Below are 25,076 nucleotides of genomic sequence, written 5' to 3'. Positions count from 1 at the left end.
GTTTGCAATTAATTATAGCAGCATTTTAATTGCCTTATTGGGGTGGGGTTAATTGATGGCATGTTACTGCAGTAGCATCTCTGTGAGGGAGATTTAGGTTTGAATTTGTCTTAGGTCAGAAGGTGATCTCATTCCAGTCTCCAGGGAACATTTGTAAACTTCACAAAATGGCCACATCATTTGCAGTCTCTGTTCTGTTCAAGAGGGCAGCTGGACTGGAGCATCAGGCTTGTTAACAGGTTAAGTCCAGATTGGGGTGTGTGTCAGAGCTGTGATGGTAGGAAAGCTTTCAATATGCCTATAAGCAGTAGAATCTGTCTCAAGCAGGCCCTCACTTTAATAGTTGTGTGGGTTCAGTGTTCAGTAAGCAATTGTGTATGCATATAATTATAGACATGTCACTGTTAATATTGAAAACTGATTTCAGTAATTCAGTTTGGTGAAATACAAAAGCAATGGTTTACACTCTGGATGTATTTTTCATGATATTCAGATGGCTAGGAATCTGAAATGTGTTTCCACTTGATGTGCGCATCTAAATATAGTGAGAAGGTATGGAAAGTCATTCCTTGGTTATAGTAGCATTCCTTTGAACTTTACAAAACCAGCAACTCTTGTGAAATGTAATTTATTGGGTCAGTAACATCCATTTCTATCCAGGGTCACTAGGTAGAACATCTGTGTAAGTATGCTCTTTTTCTGATGGTTTTCCTTGATCAGTAAAATAGATCTAGGATCATTCAAGTGCAAGGAGAAAATCTAGCAAAATTATGAGCATGACATTTTGCTACCAGTTAGAAAGGGCAAAAAAAGTAGGATTATGAACTAGAAAATAAGATGGATCAATTTACCACACACACATGGTGAAATACACAAATGGCTGAAGTTTCAACTTTGAGCACCCCCTGCTCAAAGGAGAAGCTTATCACCTTCACATTTTCATTTCTTTTCTGAAAGTGTGTGTGTATTGTAATACTGATTAATCCCTAACAGGTAGCAGTAATATTCGTAATGGACATGTTGCATCAAAGATAACTTTTGATTCTCTCCCCCCTTCCCCCATGAATGGGGTGGGGGGATGAATTCATACTGAGTTTAACAAAGGAGGGTTTCTGACGTCTGTTAATTTATGCTGCTTCCCAACAAGAATTGTCACTATGGTTATTATTCATAGAAGTCAAATAGTCGGAAGAAAAATGTGCATAAAGTCCAATTTAATGCTATCTCTAGCACTGAGGGGAAAAAATAGAAACTTGTTGATAAATGAGTTAATACTATTTGCATAAACAGTGCTGAATTAAATGCAGCTATTGCTTATAGATCTAAATAAGGAATTCAGATGATTAAAAGATAGAGGATCAAAACATCTTTGAAGTTATTTAGAATCATTGAAGGGAAAGACATTAGTCTGTTTTTACTTAAAATGGTAATGATCATAAATACAAGTAATAGGAGCACCATGAAAACTGGAACAATGCAATAATATCATGTGCTATCTTATTCACTGCTGAATCCATTACTAAAGTCTACCAACTTGCGGGGGGGACTTTCTGTTGAGAGGAAAACATTGTTTGCAAAGCATAAATTGTGGATCTTTGGTTAAGGCCTGATTCAACTGTGTGTGAAATAAATAGAAATCAGTGGGATCAGGTGCCAGGTTTGTCTAAATATATCTTGCCTTGGCCTTTAAAGAAGAGAATTTTTTTTATCTGGTTCTGGGAGGTACTGTTGAAGTTGAGTGCCCTAATGTAAGGCCCAGCAGGTCTTGTATCCAGACTTGAACTGCAAGGTAGTGAATACCTCCATGTTGCCACCCCATGGCAGCTATAACCAGCTTCAGCTCCACCGCCTATGACCTGCTGTGCACAGACCACTGGAAGTCTCTCCTCAAGGGGTCTGCCAGGCAGCAGCCTCACGGGTCCTGATTGGCTCCGTGCCCTATATAATCCAAGGGAGGTTCCAGGAAACAGGGCGGATCTCCTGTAGCTACCAGGACCATTCCATTGAACTCCTGGTTTTGATCTCAGTCTGGTTTGGACCTCCCCACCTGACCTGGAGTCTGATCCTTCGTATTGTCCCCAGCCTAGAACTTGACTATGAACTCCTCCGCTATTCTCAGCCTCAGGTTTGACCCTTCTGACTGCTCTTATCAGGATCCTGAAACCTCAACTGCCATGGAAGCCCAAGCTAAGCTCACCATCTTTAAAAGTGCTCTGCACTTGAAGGGCCAAGTTCTAAAAATGGGGGAACAAGGAACAAAACAAAAACCTCACAACCTGTCCTCCCCTGCCTCCCTGAAATCTGACTACGACTGGAAAGAAGTGAATGCACTCACTTGCGTTACATGTTTAAATGGTAGGCTAGTTCCTGCTCCTTCTTGTGTGTGGTGGGGTGTTTGTGTTTTGTTTTGTTTTTTGTTTTGGTTTTTGTTTTTTGTCCCTCCCCCCCCCCATAGACTTCATAGGGAGCGGGAGCAGGCCTAGAGTTTTTTCCATAGTCCCAAAGGAAACATAAGGCATACTTCTAGCATGTCATAGCAAGTCCTGCTCAACCAAGTGTGAGAAGGGAAAATAGCATGATAGAAAATGTGCTAGTTCTCAAATATCACTTGTGACTAAATATATGATCAATGTGTCATCATTATTATGGGCTTGATCTTTCAATATGAAGAACCACCCTGGGAAGTGCTGAGTATCCCTCAAATACTACTGAAGTCATTGAGAGTGAAAGTGCTCTGCACCTCCAAGAGTTGTGCAACCCTTGCACAATCAGGCCATATGACCTGTGGCCTCCACCTGGTACTTTAAGGGTCATTACTGCATCTGAATGTTTAAAAACCTGTTTTGGGATTTTGTGTGTTAATATTTAGCAACAATGTATGTAATTGCTTTCAATCATGGGGAGGGGGGAAATGAGTGCAGATTACACTTTACAATCTGATTATTTTAGCATGCCTTAAAGTAGTAATGTGTGCTGTATTTATCTCTATCTTTGTATTGGTCTCTTTACAATATACACCTCTACCCCAATATAACGCTGTCCTCGGGAGCCAAAAAATCTTACCACGTTACAGGTGAAATCGCTTTATATCGAACTTGCTTTGATCCGCCGGAGTGCGCAAGCTCCCCTCCCCCCATTCAGATATAAGGTATTTTTAGGAGTGTGGTGTGTGGGTTGTTTTTGTTTTAAATTGCAGTAGAAAACCAGTTCTAGAATATTGCTTGTATCTAAAACTCTACTGGGCATGAATTTGTTTTATTTATGTATATTTAGAATGCATACTTACTACTGGTGCATTTGTTTATTTACTCTGCAACTCTCTTCTGGATTTTTTGTTTTGCGGGGGTGGGGGTGGGGAGGGGCGAAGAAAATGTTATTTCCACTTTCATAATCTTGAATATGCCAAGTAACCAAGTAACTATATCTAGGCTTCCAGCCATTTGGAGACTCTGCAATCATTGCACTAGAAACATAGTGTGACAGACCCAGACCAGTGGGGTATAGGAGTCTGGTAGAGGGCAAATATACTGGTCACTGGATGAGTAGTTTTCTGTTCCCTGAGTGACCAGAGCAGGAGCTGCACTAGAGTAATCAGGAACCTGCTAGAACCAGTTAAGGCAGGCAGGCAGGCTAATTAGGACACCTGGAGCCAATTAAGAAGCTGTTGGAATCAATTAAGGCAGGCTAATCAGGGCACCTGGGTTTTAAAAGCAGCTCACTTCAGTTTGTGGTGCAAGTGTGAGGGGCTGGGAGCAAGAGGTGCAAGGAGCTGAGAGTGTGTGCTGCTGGAGGACTGAGGAGCACTAGCGTTATCAGGCACCAGGAGGAAGGTCCTGTGGTGAGAATAAGGAAGGTGTTTGGAGGAGGCCATGGGGAAGTAGCCCAGGGAGTTGTAGCTGTCATGCAGCTGTTACAAGAGGCACTATAGACAACTGCAGTCCACAGGGCCCTGGGCTGGAACCCGGAGTAGAGGGCTGGCCTGGGTTCCTCCCAAATCTCCCAATTGACCTGGACTATGGGTTCTTCCAGAGGGGAAGGTCTCTGGGCTGTTCCCCAACCCACATGGTGAATCTCTAAGGCAAGAAAATCCGCCAATAAGCGCAGGACCCACCAAGATAGAGGAGGAACTTTGTCACAATAGTTACTATAAATAATCCTTTCTCTCTTACTGGCATTAAGTTGGTTTCCATCCCAGAATAATAATTTATTCTGAATTATCTGTGTCACAATAAATCTCCACAATAAAATTCCAAGGAAATTCTATCAAAATCCTTCCCATATCAGAGAAAGAGTTAGAACAAAATGCATTGTCTATGTAATGTTAGGATCCATTTCCCCACTTGTTACACTTTTCAAACATTCCCATTTGTGGTTTCTCCCATCCTTCCCACATGCCTGGAAGGAGCTTCTTGCAAACATCTGCAAAACGATTCTTCAAACCTCCCGCCTCTCCCCTGCACATTAAAAATCTCCTTTTTCATGATTCCTACAAAAAACAGTTCAGCCTTCACAGTTCAGGAGTTCGGTTGAAATGGCAGCATTGCCAGCACCAAATGTTCAAAAAGCATGATTTTGGAGGGTCTGATTCATGAAATTTTAAAAAATACATTGAACCTCCCCAATTAGTAGTAATGGCTTTCTGGTGTTGTCTTTAGGGGTCATGTTTTCAAGCTTTTCTTCACAACCATGAGGGTGAGAGACTTTTTTTTTAATCCTAAAAAAAAATAAAAATAAAAATCTGAGACTCTGAGATAATCACATAAATCCAGAAACTGGGGCTTTAAGAAAACCACCAGAAAGTGTGAGACTCCACAATAAAATTGAGAGTGATCAACACAGAGTTTCAGTTTCCATGTCCCTAGCTGCTCTTCGTGTGGTACTGCTGGATACTTTCACAGTGCTGTCCACAATGGAGATATGCATTGTCAGTTTTATTTTTGTGTGGTTTGATGACCTCTTCTCCACCCCCCCCCTCTCTGTCCCCAGCAAAAAAAAACCCTAAGGCATTTGCAATGACTATTTGTATATGCTGCCACAAAGGAGGCAGCCAATGTCTTGCTGACTCCTGTATTGCTGGAGATCTTACTGGCTCAGCCTGTCAGTGGGAGAACAGGCAAGTGGCTGGCTGACCAAAACTATGGGATGCCGATATTTGTGTGTTTATTTAATACTTTATAGTGTGCTCATGTATAGCTCTGGGAAACATGTACACACAAAAATAAACTCCTTCTCCTGCGATTGGTAGTACGTTGTCAAGCTATTGTGCTTGCCCAGTGCCCTGCTGACCAGTAGCAATTCACAGGGCACAGTAATCACCTCCCACACACTGATAGTTGCAGGATCAAGGCCAAAGTCTGTAACAACCCAATACAAAAATGACCTCTCCTTAGCGCAACTCCCTATGAGATAGATATTGCCCCCTGGGCTTAGATTGAGCAACCTCCAGCTGCACGCTACAGCTGTAGCAACCGTCATGTAATGCTGCCTTTTTGCTTTCTGGGGACTTGGGACATAAATTAATTGTTTCCCGCACTCTTGTCTCATTTTCCAGAGTGAACACACTGGACCACTATGTCTACGTTCTCGATTGGTCTCTGTTCTGCTTCCTGCATTCCTTTTAGCTTGGCCCTGCGTACTTATTCTGCACTCGCAGCTGCGATTGTTATGATCCTTCACCCCGACAGTTCAGCTGCCCTTGCTATTTGGAGACATTTCTCTGAGTTTAGATCGGTTTTCTTTCAACCAATTTCTCCTGTAAGTTGGAATCGCATGCTCCACAAATGATCCCGTCTCTAATTAGGAAATCTCTAATGTCTCCAAAGTTACATGTTCTCTGATCTGTACTGTAACTATCTCTTCCCTCTTCTGCTGCTTTGTTTTGGGTAAAATACAGTATTTCTACAGTCTCATTGTGTCTGGGGACATGGTTCTTATCAAACATTTTTATCAGGCCTTCCAATGTTTCAGGCATCAATTTTGGCAACAGCATCTCACTTGCTTCTTGCTCTTTCTCCCCCTCCCCCCAGCTATATGATAGTAAAATAACATTTTCTCAACTTTGTGTCTCTCTCTTCTCCCCCCCCACCCCCCGCATCTGTTCCATATATAAAAACTCAGTTCTTGCTTCCATGCTTGTGCAAAGATTTTTGTCTCAAAATCCAGCATTCCCAGGGGTCTGAGAGTGTTTCCTCTAAAATAAAAATTATATATGATGTCCATGTGCAGAATGAATTTTGTTACATGTGCCAGTATGGAGGTGATGTGTGGCAGGGGTGAGGCTGAAGGGTTTGGAGTGTGGAAGGGGGCTCTGGGCTGGGGGAGAGGGTTGGGGTGCAGTGGGGTGAGGGCTCTGGCTGGGGGTAAAGGCTCTGGGGTGGGGCTGGGGATGAGGGGTTTGGGGTGTGAGGGGGCTCAGGGCTTTGGTTTGGGTCCAGGGGGGTGAGGGCTCTGACTGGGTGTGAGGGCTCTGGGGTGCAGGCTGCCCTGGGGCTGCAGCAGGGAGAGAGGACTCACCCGCCCCCCCCCCCCCCATCCCTCTCTCACCACAGCAGCTCGGGGGCCAGGGGAGGGGTGCCTCTTGCCACCTGCATGCCCTTGATAGCCTGCTGCACGGCCGTGTAGCTTAGAGGGAACTTAGGTCTGAGACCCGTCTTGCTTCCCATTTGCTCTGTTTCTGGGTGCTGCTTTGTTTGTATGTTGATCACATTCTCTTCCGGTGGACTGAGTGCCACCACCACCTTGTTTCATGTACCACATGCTGGGAAAAACATTAAAATGCTCTGTTTCTAAAACTAAACTGACTCGTTTTATGAAGAGAATTATTTACAGGGATGATGCAGTTAGCATTCTAGCCATATGTATGCGGACTGGCTTCCTGGTGCTTCTTCCATCCTGCTTCCTCCTGCAGCCTGTCTCCTCCCTCTGAGTTCCATGCAGGTTGCTATAAATGCCATCATTTATTCCCACCATTCTGATCTCTGCCCCAAACACACGTACACCATCTCAAACCTAGACTCATCTCAAAAGGTTGTGTGTGTGTGGGGGGGGAGGACAGAACTTGCAGCATGCCCAGATATGGAATCTCGTTGTACCCTTGCAAATATATCGAATGTGACTATGCCTATTTCTGCAGTACTACTTGGTAATAACCTGCTATCTGGAAATATACACAGGGAATATATTAATCCATGAAGCTAGTCTGAACTTTCACTGCATGGTGTTTACTGTATGTCCAAATCCTATTCCTCGATCCTGTAAGGAGTTGCATACAGGTGCAGGGATCTACTTGCATGAAGCTGCTTGAAGGTTTGGGGTCTTAGTGAAGGTTTCTCTAGAGACTGACATGTCATGTCATTTTGATGAGAGTGGATGAAGATTAGCAGCTTTTAGCTGGTTTTCATCTGCTTAATGTAACTTCCTACTTTCCTCGCCCCGCTTTCAGAGATTAACATGTCACAGATAGTCACATACTAAAAATAACTGTAGCAAGTTGACAAGCAGTTTCTTGTATTTATGAATGAGTTGAGTTGATGCTTTAGTGAGAAAAATAGTCTGTTACATGTACAAAATATTGTTTTGTTTCTGACCTGTGGGGAATATCCATATAACTTCAATCTCATGTCAGTCATCCAGTTCCTCTTGCATGCCGTCCTAGTTATTCATCTTGTTTTGTATTTCTATTATAAACCTTTCTATTAATTCAAGTCTATTAGGAAAACAAGTCAACAAGAAATTCAGTATGTTTTCTTTTCTGAATACAGATCATCTGCAGATGTCCACAGTTAAAATGAGCATAGTTCCAGCCTAAGGTCCCTTAGTTGCTTCAAATATGAGTATACCTGATTAGTTAGTCAGCGTAACTAGCCAACAACCCCAGCTCTAATTGTTATACTAACAGTTTCCAATGCATTCTTTACAGCAAGTGGACTCAGATTAGAGTTTATTGTGCCTCCTGGAACAGCATTTTGATAGAATCCATTGAAATAAACTAGGAGCATTTCAAAGAGGTCCAATTTTAAATTGTGGCTTGATATTATAATAACGTGATTTGTGTTGGCTAATTACAAGAAGGATTTTTTGTAATTTAAGTTTCCACACTGGCTGTGGCTGTAAGTCACAGGGTAATTAAGATCGTTAAAATAATATTTCAAGAAATTGATATTTCCATTCCAGGGACAATCTTGTGAAATGAATCAACAAATTTAAAGTATAATTATGTTCTTATTGCAGCTGAGCGTGTATGCTCTTTCTGGCAATGTGGTGTGGTTCAAATGTGAAGTCCCTTAAACAGCAGTTGATTTTTACAACAATTCAATTGAAAAGGTCTATTAATTGCTATCACTTCAACCGGAAACAAATACTACTTCAACTGGAAGGGTGTGAATGACTCTCCCTCATCCCCCTCCCACACCTCTCTTCCAGAACTTCTGCATAGAAAGCATAGGTGCAACTAACCATTGATTAAGTCATTTGGGAGGGGCTGGAAGAGACAGCAAAATGGCTGTTGGTTTTCCAGAGCAAATTAAAAATTTGTTCATGAAACAGTCCTACATTTTAAAAACTTTCCAGTTCATTTAATATGCCTCAGACTAGACTAAAAACCATTCCAGGACTTAGATGATGATGATATACAAAGTCACCAAAATTCTTTGCAAAGTAAAAGCAAATACATTAAAACCTTAATAAATTAATGGAACAGAGCCTAAAGAAGGGAAGGAACATTCATGTCCATTTTAGCTACACATACATCCACTGTGGCTCTCACGGGTCTGTGAATGTGAAGTTGGGGTGGTCCTTAACATTCCCTGAGGGGTCACATCCCTACCCCTACCCCTTCACCTCAGGCCGCCCACATGGAATGTTGAGGGGAAGGCTACAGGGAGGTGCTGTACTGGAGTTTGTAAGTCAATAAAACTATTGCATGAAAAATAATTCAATCTGTTTTAGTTCCCAACGGTGTAATGCCTGGTGGCAGCAAAAGCACCCACTTATTTGATATTGTACTCTGTGACGCAGCTCATAGGATCAGTGACAACGGTGTAATAATCATAAAGGTACAGCAAGCACCACAAAATTAATAGGTTGTCAGTGTTTATATTCATGTGCACCAAGCACCATACAGTTCCTTACAGTTCCAACCTACAGGGCCAGGTAAAGCACAGTACACCACAATTGCTGTGGCTCGCTGTTAAAGTGCTCTTTGTAAAGGTTCCCTGAGCCATATAGCTCCGCACTGAGCTCTTCTGATAGATCTTGTGTCTGGTGTTCAAACTTCGCGGACAGCTGCTCCACTTCAGTGGCAGCTTTGCCACCGTTCTTCACAAATTGTTGTTATTCAGGACACAGCAAGCAGCTCCAACTGTTGGGATATTTTTGTCACTGAGACCCAGTCTGGTGCATAAACCATGCCAGTGACCCTTCAGTCTACCAAAACCACCTTCAACTGTCATTCTGCCCCAAGCTAGCTGCTGAATTTTCCCTTGGTGCTGTTGGGAGGGGGGGGGGGGCTCATCAGCTTAATGAGCCAGGGGAGTAAGGGTTAGGTTGGGTGCCCCAGGGTCACTATTGGCATATCAACATCACCAATTGTAGTCTGCCTATCAGGAAAACAATCCCTGCTTGCAGCTCTCTGACCAGTCCTGTGTTCTTACACCTTCCCTGGCCAGCCAACACTGATGTTGGTGAAGTGTCCCTGGTGATCCACCAGTGTTTGCATAACTGTAGAAAAGTAGCCCTTTCTGTTGAGATAATCTCTGGCAAGGTGGCATGGTGCCAAAATAGGGATCTATGTATATGCCATCTCTTGCTCTGCTGCAATTCAGGATCCCCATTGCTGAAAATCCATCCATTATGTTCTGTACATTGCTAAGAGTCACTGGCCCTGCACACTGGCATGGCAATGGCCCTCACAGGAGATTTTTTTTGTTTTGTTTTGTTTTCCCAACTTCAAAATGATTTCCCACTGACTGGCAGCAATCTGGTGTCGCAAGTTTTCACAGTGTGATCACCACTCGCTTCTCCACTGGCAGTGCAGCTTTCCTTCTGGTGTCCCTGTGCTGGAAGGTTGGAGTGAGCTCAGCACACAGATTCAGGAATGTGTCCTGGTACCTCTAAAAATTCCGCACCCCACGCCTGCATTACGATGCAATCCAATCAGTTCTCCTTTCTTAGTCCCAGAACTGTTTCCCCATTTGCAGCTGCTCCGTGAACACCATCAACAATCTTGAATTGGTTCTTGCTACATCCCACAGCAATTTGCACTCCAGGAAATCCTGTTCCCCGTAGCTTTTCTTGTAGCTCTGCAAATACCAGAGGATCACGTGTCCTGTGCTTACAACACTCATGACAATAGTGCAGAGCTATGCAGGCTCCATACTTCTGTCAGAGATAGCAGAGAGCAACAAGTCCCATGTGGGTTTGTGGGGTTTTTCAAAACAGGCATGAAAATTATGGCATTATGGGGCGGCACTAGAGGTGGCATTATGTGATAGAGAAAACTGCATGATTGGAACTTGAGCCCACAGTCCCACTCACCCTTTCTGACTCATTTCTGTCTCACCATACATTGCCAACAGACAGTGTGCTGGATGGTGGGGAATTGCACGCTGGGATACCTACCCATGGAGTACCACACTGTGCATCAAAACAAGTATTCCTGGTGAGTATGCACAGCGCTGATGTAAGGAGCCAAGTATGAACGCGTACTAATGAAGGCAGCTGTATGTTGCCACAACTTGCTTCGGCAAAAGTTTGTAGTATAGACATGCCCTTGGGCTCTGAAATTCTAACTAGATTTTTTTCCAGAAGCATCTCACCATGAATCAACTGTTTACACAAGCTCCCTTGTCACTGAATGCTTCATCAATAAGGTGCAATATATCTAAAAACCTGTGCAGATGCTCTTGTTCCATGCACCTGCAGCGCTGTGATTTTTTTTTTTAAACTCCTGCAGACAAGAAAATGAATGACTTGGTTGACTGATCACAGAATGCATTACAGCTGAAACTTTCATTGTCTTCTAAGGCACAAGTTTCTCACTGTGCATTAAACAGTGCACAAAAAGTTCAAGGGCTGGTTCCTGACAATCATAGGTTGTTCTCCATTATTCAAGGTTTGCACCCCAAGCACAGCCTCTTTCAAGACTTTTCCCTCAAGCACAGTTCACTTTAAGTTTAAAGGAAACTAGGGTTACCATATTTCAGCAAGCAAAAAAGAGGATGGGAGGAGCCCCGCACTAGCCCTGCCCCTGTCCTGCCCTAGCCCTGCCCTGCCCCTCCCACTCCCTGCCCCCTTCAGATCCCCCAACCCTCCCCCCGCTCCTTGTCCCCTGACTGCCCCCTCCTGGGACCCCTGCCCCTAACTACCCCCCAGGACTCCACCCCCTACCTAAGCCTCCCTGCCTCTTGTCCCCTGACTGCCCTCTCCTGAGACCCTCCCCCATCCTAACTGGCCCCCTAGGACTCCACCCCCTACCTGTACCCTGACTGCCCCAACCCTTATCCATACCCCCGCCCCCAGTCAGACCCTGGGACTCCCACGCCCCATCCAACCACTCCCCACCCCCTAACAGCCCCCCCAGAACTCCCGACCCATCTAAACCCCTCTGCTCCCTGTCTCCTGACTGCTCTGATCCCTCTCCCTACTCCTGCCCCCTGACAGCCCCGCCCCCAGAACTCCCAACACCCCCCCGCTCCTTGTCCCCTGACTACCCCCTCCTGGGACCCCTGCTCCTAACTGCCCTCCAGGACCCCACCCCCTACCTAAACCTCCCTGTTCCTTGTCCCCTAACTGCCCACTCCTAAGACCCCCCCCCAACTGCCCCCCAGGACCCTACTCCCTACCTGTACCCTGACTGCCCAAAATCTTATCCACACTCCCCCCAGAAAGTCCCCCCCGAACTCCCGACCCCGCCCGTCTCTTGACTGCCCCATCCAAAACCTCCCTGCCCCTTCTCCGACCCCCTGGCCCCCTTGTTGTTGGCCTCTCTGTGAACTTGCTCAGGAATGGCCTGAGCCATTCGTCCCGGCACGCCAGGCAGCAGGGGAGGAGGAGCGGGGAAGGAGCTCCAGACTGCCGGAGGCGATCTGCGAATGCAGGGAGGGAGGGAGGGAGTGATCTCTGCTGCAGGGGAAGCGGAGGAGGAGCTCTCTCTGATGGTAGGAGCCCCATGTAAGTGGCACCATCCGGCCGGCGGCCCTGTTAGCCGTGCGCGCTCTGCATGGGGGGGGGGGGGAAGTCCGGACATTTACAAATTCCCCCCGGACGCTATTTTTCGCTCAAAAAACCGGACATGTCCGGGGGAATCCGGACGAATGGTAACCCTAAGAAACTTCATTCCTTAGAATACAGGATCAACAGAAGGATTTTGGGAATCTCACTGAGCCACGCAGATCACATGGGGGGCCAAAAGTGCTTGAAGTCTCTGAGGGTCTTGTGTCTCTGAAATGCCTTCCTCTGAATCTGCCTGATTATGAGATCTTCATGGCAAGAATTATTTGTACACAGACACACCGATGTAGTGCTCAATAAATAAATAGTTTTCCATTTTAGCTGGTGGATAACAAATGGCCACTTATGCAGAGTTGGAGAAGAGTGCATATGAACTACACTAGTCCCTTGTCTGGTGACACATTGCATGCGTAGGCTTGAATGAGATCTGTGACCTTGCCTGCCCTGTCATGCACAAGAGTTGAGGCACAGAAAACAGGACCTTTCTTGTTTAGGACAATCGGCGTCATATGAGCACTTAAATGACAATAAAAGGCTCCTGAGGCCTCTTTCCTTCTATCAATACTAGGATCTATTCTTCTATATTCTTATCTTGTCTAACTTTGATTGGGCAAAGCTGTAGCCTTTTGACCCCTTTCTAAAGCAATGTATTTCCGTTCTTATGATTCCTGCCCTCAACCATCACAATGTCAAATCAATGTTGATAATAGGTGAATTTAAAAAAATAATTCACAAACATTTGGTTGAATTTTTTAAATGGCTTTGCTTTGCACAGTCTTATATACCCATTCAAGCTTGCTTCCCCATGAGCAGGCAGGTGAGTTCTTTTGGCTGAAATATTTGTGGACAGCTAGTTACAAATTAGCACACACAAGTAGATTTACCTAGAAGAGCTGGTGTGCCCCTCCAGTCAAGGAACAGATGAACTACCAGGTGATTTATCTGGCAAAACAAAACTAAAAAATACAGCTTTAATTCTGAATATTCACAATACAGCTTGTATTTAGAAAAAAAAGCTATTGACTGAATTAAGTCAAGTAACTTAAAAAAAAAAAATCATAAGGCGATTGCAATTTCCTAGAACATTGTGTGAACCGAAAAAGAAGCTATGTTTGTTTGAATTATTCACTCAGCTGTAGATGGTAAAAGATTTACAATAATTTCCTGCCTTCTTCTATGTGTTTCTTTGTTTAGTAAGATAGCCACAGAAGAAACAGCTATGATAGTAAAATCCTTCATATACAGTAAACATGGTTGCTTATTGCAGGCATCTAGCTTAAAAGCATAAGTTTAAAAAAAGAAAATGCACCATAAAGATTGATATTTTATGTTTTATTGAGTTTATACTAGCAGACTTGAGAAGAATTGAAATGGGGTGTCATTTATCATCTGACTTGGTCACATCTTTAAATAACATCCCCATTTTTACCAGAATATATTCCCAACACAATTTACGTAAGCAGCAATTTGATGCATTGAACTAATTTTTTTTGCATTGAATCTATCTTCTCTGATTTAATATTTTAATAACTGAACTATATCTGTTACTGAACTAGATATGTGACGACTCCTCCATGCAGTCTGCTTCGGGGGGGGGGGGGTGAATTCCTGTGGGCAACTAGTATCTCCGTTTTCAAGAATATTTTTAAGCTGCCTTTCATCTTTGAAATCACTATAATAGTTGAAACAACCTTGAACTAACAAACGTAAACTAGTGTTTTAAATCACTCTTCCTATACATCGTATGAACTACTATAAAGATAAACATTTTCAGAGGAAGACAGAAAGTTAGTAATTTTTTTAGCCTTCTGAAAGTTTTACCAAATACTGTACTGTGATTTTGAAATCAAATATTAGCATTCAAAATGTAGCAAATGTAACATGGGTAAGGCCCAGAATCAGCAAGGTATGTAAGTATGTGTCTAACTTTAAACTCGTTAGTAGTACCATTGCCTTCAATGGAACCAGTGATGTGTTTTAAAGTTAGGCACCTACTTAAGCCAAGAAGGATCTTATTTTAGAGAGAGGACAATAAAACAAAAATAAAGTCTCTGAGAGAGCAACCAGATTGTTTTCTTTGTGATGCTATGTTGCCCATGTCTGCAGACTGAGAATCCTTGAAGATTTAATGGTGAAGAACTCAGAAAAGCAAGAGCTACACCAAAGGATGAAACTAGCTATAGCTAAAGCTTCAAACAAACCCAAACTGAACATTTTTTGGAGGTTCCGTAGAGTCTGAATAATTTTGTTTTCATTATTTATTTCTTCATGCCTCTGTACTTTCAAATTCCACTGGACATGCCTTCTAAATAGCACTTAGATTGTGTGCATAGATACCAGCCTGATGTCTTACAAATGTCTAAGACATACAGACAGAATGCAACATGAGAGAATTTTCTTGTGGTATTTTTGTCTGGCATTTTATGGCCTTTTATGGATGTTGTCTTAAATTGAATGTCCTTGAATTTTATAGTAACATTAGAGGCATTGCGTTAAATTTCACCCTGGCTACTCTCTGATATCCACATATGTATGATGAAAATTACATGCACAAACACATGTGCACCTACACTTTGCAGGTGCAAATACTCATGAGTTCCTTATAAACAGCCTGACCTCTAAGTGCATGTGTAACTATGTCAAGTGCATGTAATCATGTCTCCCTCTAGTGCCTGGCCCTGGAACAACCATACAGTGTGCAGCTAAAACGGAGACCTGTGCTTTAGCACTGACTGTCCAAGTTCTGCTGCTGATCCAGGATATGGGTGGGGGAATTGTCACAACCCAGTGGCCTCCTCCCTCAGGGGGTCCCCTGGAAAGGCAGATCAGCATTGTATGTTGCTAAGGCTTTTGCAAGCATCGCAAGGCATTTTGGGAAGGGTTAAAGGTGTGAGTGTGGAATGGAAGATTCCTTTGCAGGTTGCAAGAGGCCGAAGGGGGAGGAAGGGAGAAGAGAACAGGTTAATGTGACGACTCAGCTCAGTCCGAAGATAAGACGCCGGCTCCAGTCCAAGATCGCTGCACTCGAACAGACTCTATCCAGCCAAGAAGCCTGCAGCTGTACCTGGATCTTACCCAACCCCAGCCAACTGTGAGAAAAGAGAAGTAAGCTGAACCAGACTGCAGTGGATTGAAAAAAATAGGGAGACGGTGAAGGCCAGCTAGGGGAAAAACAACCATCTCATGTCCCTGAAGCCAGTGTGTTTTGGGAATGCTGAGGAGGCCATGGAGAGCCAGTTTGGACTGGTACAAAGAGCATGGGGGACAAAAGTCCCTGAACCAAATGCCCCAAAAGACCCCAGGACTTAAAACCCTCTTGAGAGCTAAAGCAAATTGGAGATCAACAGTGGACCCTGGACGGCCTGTGCACAGGACAGAACTCTCGCCCACCCTTCCCCCTCTTCTTCTTACGTTACACCCAGGCTTGGCCAGCCTTGGGTAGTGCGTGTGTGAGTATGAAAGTGGGTTAGGGCACAGGCACTAATGCTTTCTTCCTTCCTTTGAGTGATGTGGGGAGCCCCCGCGCTCACCGCTGTTATTTTATTAATAAAGCTTTAAAACTTAGACCCTTGGTGTGCTCCTTAATCTCCTCCCCTAACAATCCTGCAGCCTCAGTCTGATCACCTGACGCCTCAGGCAGATTGGTAACAGAAATCTGTCACAGAATCGTTGCACATACACATATTAGGATTTGCATTCCTAAACACATTTTATCACTGTTTTTCTGATGCGTATGTTAAAATGTGCATGCAAGCACTAGACTATTTATAGATCATGTAAAAGCATTAGTGCATGGACAGGTGCTGGCATGTGCAAAGTGCAGGCACAAGTGTGTGCAATTTCACATTCATAAGTGAAAGCCATCAACTGAAAATCTGGCCTGTAAAGGATGAAAAATGCTGGCCTTGCAGACAAAGTCTGTAGTTCTCACCCATTCATGTTAGTGCATATTTTACTTTGTGAGAGCTGGAAATGCAAAGCAGTCTGCTTTATACCAGCTGAAACCAGAATTCTGTCCTTTACATGCATGAATGAACCTTTTGAGCAACAGGAGTCTATTAATGACTTTGTGCTGCTTCAGAAGGGTTTTGGCAGAGGGTCATTCTGCATCAAACACTTGCTCACCTAGGTCTTATGGAGCCTGTATCCTTTCCCCATGAAGCCAATATTAATTAGCCAATCCCTTTTATTTCCATGTTTAAGAATAAAACATGACGTATGTAAGAGCACTATGAAGTCATCAGAAGCAGGACACTGAATTTGGCCATTAGCTTCTTTGTTGGATGCTATAACAAAAAAAATCCAAATCACATTTTGAATACCACATGCTTAATAATGTCCCCAGCTACTGCATTCACCTTCCAGAATGATCTCATCTTTGTTAGATGGCATAAGTTCTTTGCAGAGATCGAAAGAAAGAGATGATAGCATATGATAAGAGAGAAGCACTCTACTGCTGGGGCAGCTATGTAAGCGTCTTGTTCTTCTCTTACCAAGGAACGTATGGGCTTTTGAATGGTGTTTTAATTCCTTACCCTTTTAAAATATTTCTTTTTTTAAACTCATTTTCCTTCATTCTTAAGATTTCCAACAACTTAAATTTCCTCCCTATGTCCAGATTGCTGGTGGATCAACATTTTTTTTCCTAGCTGAGTTCCCAAATACTTACAAAGAGTTAACTGGACAGCACTTGGTGGTTTTGAATAGCAGTTTAATCCCAGACAGCTACCTTACAAATTTAGGGAGCTACCCAGAGATGATTATGGAAAAACAACTGGTTTAAGATTGGATGACCTGCCAGTTTCCAACACAGAGGATCTGGGCTTTGTTCAAAAAATGTGTGTGCTTATTAATTATATTTGTTTAAGCTCTTTGAATGCTAATGCTATGTTCATACCTGCATTTTAAACATCGATTAAGTTGGCAAGAAAGTCAAATTTGCTGGTTTTGTGTAATTTGTAGTTCCCCATCCCACCCCAATGCACACACAGCTCATCTTTGAATGCACTGTGATAACGCTTAAACAACTTTTATTCTTTCCCTTTATTGTTAGTGTACTCTCCTGGACAGTTTGCAGGAGGGTATAAATATTTGGATACAGTCTGAAAAAAGCAGCAGTCTGAAATGTCGTTTCTGGGAATGACCAACCTTCAGCTAAAGGAAAATAAAATAAATTTAAAACCAGACAAACACCATGTTAGACATTGATTTCTGTCAACAAGTGACGAGAGAATTGGTTTTGATTCCTTTAATTCCTCTTCTCACTCCTCCATTTCATTGATTTCCTCTTCCTCTCTGCTGCTAGGCAGCATCTCCTTTCAGCCCTGAAAGGTAAGTGAATTGCTTCTCCATTCTAGTTCCTGGTTGTCTGGAAGCAAATGCCCTTGCCTGGGGTGACAGAGTCCATTATCCACCACAGTCGCTGAATGCATCACCTCTGCGACCTGCTCAGTTTCCTCTATTCAGTGACTAAGTAACAGGCACCCTTTCTCTTAGCATATGACATGCATAGGTCAGCTGCAGAAATCATATCATCATTTGCTTCCATAAATCAACTAAGAGGTCCAAAAGGGGTGGTGATTTCACAATTTATTCTGATGCCATACAAAGTATGCAGTTTTGTACTTAGATCAAGTCCTAATAGATGAGAGTAGTTCTGCTTAAGCAGTGGCAGAACTAGTGAGCTATTCCTTGAAAGAGCTGAAGACTAATTAACTGGCAGTTAAATGCAAATGAAAACAAATGCAAAGCTTTATGTTCATGAAGGTGAAAAGTCAATAAAATTAGATCGGAGCCCTACAGGCTCTGGGCCAATGCTCTGTAAACATGGCTGGGGCATTCTGAGCTGCAAAGTGATAAACTTCCTTCTGAGTGAAGCAGTTATATGATGTCTTTTTCAAGTGGACTAGTTTCCAGGTTGAGATCAGGTGTGTGTGTGTGTGTGTGTGTATGTATAATGTATATGTGTGTATTTTACTTGTGACTTAAACTCAGGTGCTGAGGCTTCACCTGGACTGATCCCTCTTAGCACTGCAGAGCTGCTGGAGAGATTTCGAATGCTGCTGCCATTTGTCTCCGCCCTGGTCAATGTTGTGTAGTAGCGAGGCAACCTGTTAGCGCTGTGCCTCTTCATCCCCTGGCTTGTAGAAAAAACCCCCAGAAAAGTCCCAATGCAAAGAAGTCCGTCCGGGCCGAGTAAGATCCCTGAGCCTTCCTAGCAGAACTTGCATCACTGTCTGTCATGCTTCTCATTGACCCAGCTGAGACCAGGGACTCTACTGCCTTTGCTGGGCCTAAAGCCACGTTCTGTTAAGCAGATGTTGTGAGTGTAAGTAAGAGGAGGTAGGTTATTACACTGAACTTCACAGCACTGCCTAGCTCCTGTCAATACAGTATATGTATTCAGGATACCTATGGGTAATGGTGATAATGACTTCAGACTTGTGCTGTGTATTTTTAAAAAATGATGCGGGGGGGGGGGGAATGTCATGAAAACATGCAGAGTGTGATTGGGGTATAGTGCTGATCCCAAGAAACGGGTGAGGGGGGGAAGTTATGCATTGTTATAAAGCAAAAGGGCATGATTTTGTTTCTCCAGCAGAGGATTAAAACCCATCATATATGGATACTATCCATTAAAGTAACTGAATAGAATTCCTCTCTCTGGACATGATTATGTTCCCATGTACACTGGGTTTATGTAGTGAGATTCCATTAAGATTCGTAGCTCTCGCATGCTGTCTCACACCCACTGGACACATTAAGGCTAAGAACAGCAACAAACAACAGGAGAGAGAGAGAGACAAGTTAAAAAGTTGCATGTGTCCTCTGAGCGCAGGTCACAAGGGGGTGAATAAGGAGATCCTGAGTTTGATTTCCTTGCTTTTAGATTTTTTTCCTCTTTTAATCTAGTGTTAATTTTAATGTTTGAAACTGATTTAGTGCATTGGAAACGTGCCAGGTTGACAGCCCTGGTGACTGACCTATCCCCAGAACAGCCATAGCAGTGCTAGCTTCCCCATGATACCTTGCCATGCTGAAATATTAGAGAGATGAATGCTCTAGACAGCACAGGTAGAGGGACAGAGAGAGAGACCTCAATTCTGGTCTGAGGGGGCATTTCAACCAGTGTGAGGTAGTTCAGTCTCCATGTCCAGCCAGGTGTGGTCCTGCAGGATGCTGATAAGTGTCTAGTACTGCGTTACTCAATTCCCAGGCTACTGTATTCTGATCTCACACTGGTGTAAAGTCAGAATTAACACCAGTGAAATCAGTCGAGTTACTCTGGTCTAAAATTAATATAAGTGAGAGAACAATCAGAACCAGCTGTGTTTACTCCATTTCCTTTGGGACTGATGCTGCTTATGAGGGAGGACTATAAAGGAACATACACATATATGGAAAGTAGACTAGCACACAAGTGGAATTAAACCTCCCAGGATCCTGCAGACAACTAGCAGCTGGCAGCACGGCATACTCTATTTTAGCGTACTGAGGAATGCACGTTACTTTTCTTTAAAAAGAACTGTTCCAAGAATCCTAGGACAGGTGGAAAATATAATTTATGAATCAAACAGCTAAATGAGATGTCTCTTCATGGAAAGCTGAATATAAAACTGTGCCTGGGGAAAAAATGCAAGCTTAAAACTGGGGAAATCTGACCAGGCTTGTACGATCTAGATTTATCAAGGCTAGCATTCATTAAATGGATTCTAAATCCCATGATCTATGAAGTTTTTGGAGAAGTGATCAATAACCCATTACAACAGTGACACAAACTCTGAACCTAATTTCCAGCAGCACAGTAGTGGAGCCTCCCTAACAAGTTATAAGTGTTATTTGGGATTGGTGAAAGTATATGGGGTTAATATCCTCTTGTTTGCGTGTGTGTGTGCACGCGCTCTCTCTCCAGCCCGCTTTTCCCCTTGATTTCTCAACTCCTACAGAGCTCAGGTTAGGAAGGATCCTAATTAGACCTGTTGTCTTTTTCCAACCTCTAACGGCGATTGCAGTTTCTATTGTTCAGATGCCTGAGTGAAAGTCCATTTTTCTGGAATGGTAAAAAAATAAGCACTTTTCTTCAATGCCATGGTGAAATTTCCAAAATCTGCTGCTTTTTCATCCTTATTAAAGGGCTTACATGTGCTATATTCACTTGGGTTTTGTTCCTCCCCCCCATTTAAAGAGCCCATTGCTGTAGTACAGTGTTTCTCAAACTTGGGACGCCGCTTGTTTAGGGAAAGCCCCTGGTGGGCCGGGCCAGTTTGTTTACCTGCCGTGTCCACAGGTTCGGCCGATCGCGGCTCCCACTGGCCGCGGTTTGCTGCTCCAGGCCAATGGGGGCTGCTGGAAGTGGCGGCCAGTACGTCCCTCAGCCCGTGCCACTTCCAGCAGCCCCCATTGGCCTGGAGCAGCGAACCGCAGCCAGTGGGAGCCGCAGTCGGCCGAACCTGCGGATGCGGCAGGTAAACAAACTGGCCTGGCCCGCCAGGGGCTTTCCCTAAACAAGCGGCGTCCCAAGTTTGGGAAACACTGCTGTAGTATATTCTTTAACACAAGAGCGAAGAGGTATGTGTTAGCAGCTAGAATACAGAAGCCTTATTTATGAGCCTGATCCAAAGCCCACTGAAAACATGGAAAGCCGCTTATTGGTTTTAGTGGCGTGGGCTTTGAGACTGGCCACTCTTTTACTGTCTAACTCAGTGGTGGGCAACCTGCAGGCCACACATGGCCCATCAGGATTATCCACTGGCGGGCTGCGAGACAGTTTGTTTACATTGACCATCCACAGGCACGGCCACCCTCAGCTCCCACTGGCTGCTGTTTGCCGTTCCTGGCCAATGGGAGCTGCGGGAAGCGGTGCGGGCTGCAGGGATGTGCTGGCCGCCGCTTCCCACAGCTCCCATTGCCAGAAACGGCAAACTGCGGCCACTAGGAGTTGCGGATGGTCAATGTAAACACACTGGCTTGCGGCCTGTCAGCAGATTAACCTGACAGACCACAGGTTGCCCACCACTGGTGGGCAACTGATCTCCTCAATAGAAAAATATTCCATTCATTTTGCTTATATTTTTCTTTCCTTTATTTAATTCTCTTACTCTTAGTCACACTATCTCATACCACTCTAAACAACTCTTCTCCCTCCCACCCCCAAGTAAGTTCTTGCTAAGCAAGAGCATAGATTTTGTGGATAGCTGTCTCAACAGAGCTAACCACTAAGGGATACAAGCACAGACTTGCAAGAAAAACTATAAATGGAGATGTGCTAAGTGGCCCCAGCATTTCTATGTCGATAATTGGTGTGTGTGATGTTTACTTATATATGTGTTGACTTAATTATTTCAGACCATGTTGCCTAAGTTTGTTGCTTTTAAATGGATCAAACCCTTTTGCAGCAATCATTGGTGAACGATTACTTATGTGCTTTTACCCAGGAACACGGTGTCAAGTTACAACTTTAAGTCGGACGTGCCATTCTAACTATAAACAGCTCCTTCTCTAACATGAGTGCAGGAGTACTGGTTATATTAGGAAAGATGACCGCGTAGTGACTGATGGGTACTAAATCTTCTGTTCCTTCTAATAAGGAATTTCTCTGCACTAGTTATCTCAGTAACTAACCAACCATTTGTGGACAAATGCTGATAAATGAATGTTTAGTTAAAAAATAAGTGTTGCAAACTAAAGATTTCAAGTAGGGCTGAATGACCCATAGCACCAGAATTCAGTGAGAAGGAGGCAATCCAAAGAACAGTGGGAGAATGGTACAGAATAGTTTGGGGGTAAGGGTTGTGCCTTCACTACAGACAGTAGGTTTTCAATAAAAATGCTTTGTTCTATTTCTCTGAAAGCCAGCATGCAGTCTAAGAATGCTGTGTAATGACCAGACAGTTATAGCATAATGCCCTTTGAGAGCCATGGATGTGAGACTCCCTCGCAGCTGACTGTCACCATTCATAAGTGCATGGCAGAGAGGTGGGAGATGTTTGCCTTGGAAGCTTGCGTAATCACACCTTTGTGCTCTGGCAGTAGGATCTGTTCTGCCAAGGCAAGGACCTCTAGGGAAAGGAAAAGAAAGGGGATTCTAAGGGTGGTCTGGTAAACAGTGCCCTGTGCTAGATCTCCCATCCACCAGTGACTTATAAGGATCAAGAGGAAGGAGATCATCTCTTCTCCCTTTAGCTGGAAACAATAGTACTGCCCCTTTGTGATGTAGTGCTCTGATTGGCCTGGCCTGACGCCTATGCTGCCAAGCTACCATTTGCTGGTGTTTGTGCTGCTGCTGCTAAGGCAGTCTCAGATTTACTGCATGCCCCAACAGGCTGTTAAAACCTCAAACACAAGAGGCAAAGGCGGGTAGTCAGTTGCGCGTCACCTGAATTTCTAAATCCTTCTCCTCCTGGTTCCACTGGGGTCAGCTCCATCCTTTTGGAAATGTGCACGCCAGGACTGTATGTAGTATTCTAATATCTGTCTCCCCGATGCAATGTACAGAGGTAAAATCCCCTCCTTACTACTACTCCCTGTCTATACATCCAGGGATTGCATTAGCCCTTCTTGCCGGAACATCTCACTGAGAGCTCACGAGGAGCTGTTTGCCCATTATGTTGGCACATACTTCAATCCTTTTCAAAGTTACTACTTTCCATGATACAGTCCCCCATTCTTTAGGCATGGTTGGCATTCCTTGTTCCTATTTGTACAAATTTGCATTTTGGCTGTATTTAAACCCATTTTATTTGAATGGGCCCAGCTTACCGAGTGATCCATATTGCTCTGACTGCCTTGTTCTCATCATTACTTACCACTCCCCCAATCTTTTTCACCTGCAAATTTTGTTAGCAGTGAATTTATACTTCTAGATCCTTGATAAAAGTTCTGAATAGCATCCATGCAAGACCCCACTAAAAATACCCCCATTTGATGATGATTCCCCATTGACAACCATTATTGAGATCTATCACTCAGCCAGTTCTTCATCTATTGAATGTCTGGAGGAATAGGTTGGGGGTACTGCGGCAAATTGAAGCCTTCTGGGAAATTCCTCTGTCGAACAGTCTGAGCCTGACTAATGACAGTGCCTGGAACAATAAGCAAAGTACGTCAGCCTGTCACGCAAACTAACCCTATGCTGCATGGTGCTGATTTTCTGCTGTATTAAAACTCCTAAGCATCATTTGGCTATGAATGTAGTAAATACTGTTAAAGAAAAAAGAAACTACATGATGTTTAAAAATACAGCTTCCAGCTTGCTTAAAAATTCTGCTCAGGTTGCCCTGTTTCTCTCTTTGACATCGAGTTTGCTCCTGGTTTAATTTTGTTAATTTAAGGTGGCTGCCTTTATGGATTGAGGGCAGAGCCGATCACAGTCAGAGGAATATTCAAACGTCAGTAGCTTTTTTGTTAGATAATATTTTATATTTAGCATTTTTAATAGTTTCTTTTTTTAGGAGGCTCCTATGAAAGATTTAATGAGTCACTGAAGCTTTTCTGTAGAAGGTAACAGTGGTCCAGATTCTCAAAAGTTCTATCCCCTTGGTGCTGCCTGAATAATGCAAAGAGGAGGGAATCTTGTTGCTACTGAAACTCCATTTTCTACTGGTGCAGACACCTATGCCAACTGGCTTCTCCCTGGTGTAGGATGGAGGAGATAAGGAGTGTTACGTTCACAGTGGAGCTTTACTAACCTATGTGGCACGTGACCGTAGCCAGCTGTCCTAAATTAGAGCAGCCTCTAGGGTGCTGTAACTTTTATGTCCTGCCTGGGACAGGGTCAGCTGGAGACATAACTAATTCCCAGATCCCCCCCAACTCCTCCTCCACCTGCACCAAATGTATATTAGCACAGGAAAGAATCTGGCCCAGAGTTTCTGAAGAGTATGTATTGCAGAAACAACTCCCAGTGGTTTCCCTTTGCCTTTCGTTTTGTTTATCTAGTAACTAGTGGGCTATTGTGAGACGGAAACTGGGACTTAATACTTGAGCACATAAGAATGGCCATATTGGGTCAGACCAATGGTCTACCTAGCCCACTATCCTGCCTTCTGACAGTGGCCAATGCCAGATGCTTCAGAGAGAATGAACAGAACAGGGTAATCATGGAGTGATCCATCCACTGTTGTCCAGTCCCAGCTTCTGGTGGTCAGAGATTTAGGGACACCCAGAGCATGGGATTGCATCCATTACTATCCTGGCTAATAGCAATTGATGAACCAAATCCTCCATAAATTTAGCTTATTATTTTTTGAACCCAGATATCCTTTTGGCCTTCACATAATCACCAGGCAATGAGTTCCACAGGTTGACTATGCCTTGTGTGAAGTGGTACCTCTTTTTGTTTGTTTCAAACCTGCTGCCTGGTAATTTCTTGTGTTATGCTAAGGCAGGGGTCGGCAATCTTTGGCACGCAGCTCGCCAGGGTAAGCACTCTGGTGGGCCAGGCCGGTTTGTTTACCTGCCACGTCTGCAGGTTCGGCGGAATATGTTGAACAGCACAGGTCCTTAGGCAACCCCGTTATTTACCTCTCTCCATTCTAAAACTGACCATTTATTCCTACCCTTTGTTTCCTATCTTTTAACAGTTTACTGATCCACGAGAAGGCCTTCCCTCTTATCTCATGACTGGTCACTTTGCTTAAGAGCCTTTGGTGATGGACCTTGTCAAAGGCTCTCTGAAACTCCATGTACACTGTATCCACTGGATTCCCCCTTGTCCACATGCTTGTTGAACCCCTCAGAGAATTCTAATAGATTGGTGAGGCATGATTTCCCTTTTCAAATGCTATGCTGACTCTTCCCCAACGTATCCTGTTCATCTATGTCTGATAATTCTGTTCTTTACTATAGTT

The 25,076-nt window shown here is 43.9% G+C and overlaps 1 long non-coding RNA gene across 1 annotated transcript; it reads left to right on the top strand.

The window, feature by feature from the left end:
* Nucleotides 1-9,989: 9,989 nt before the first annotated feature.
* On the top strand, nucleotides 9,990-15,792 carry LOC101947190 (uncharacterized). The gene is made up of 2 exons (XR_255378.5): nucleotides 9,990-10,657; nucleotides 14,335-15,792. It is a non-coding gene; the product is annotated as an uncharacterized LOC101947190 (long non-coding RNA).
* Nucleotides 15,793-25,076: the final 9,284 nt, after the last annotated feature.

The sequence above is a fragment of the Chrysemys picta genome, chromosome 7 (assembly GCF_011386835.1).
Source record: "Chrysemys picta bellii isolate R12L10 chromosome 7, ASM1138683v2, whole genome shotgun sequence".
Taxonomy (NCBI): domain Eukaryota; kingdom Metazoa; phylum Chordata; order Testudines; family Emydidae; genus Chrysemys; species Chrysemys picta.
Note: the sequence above shows the minus strand (reverse complement) of the source record. Positions and strands in the feature narration are given on the sequence as shown.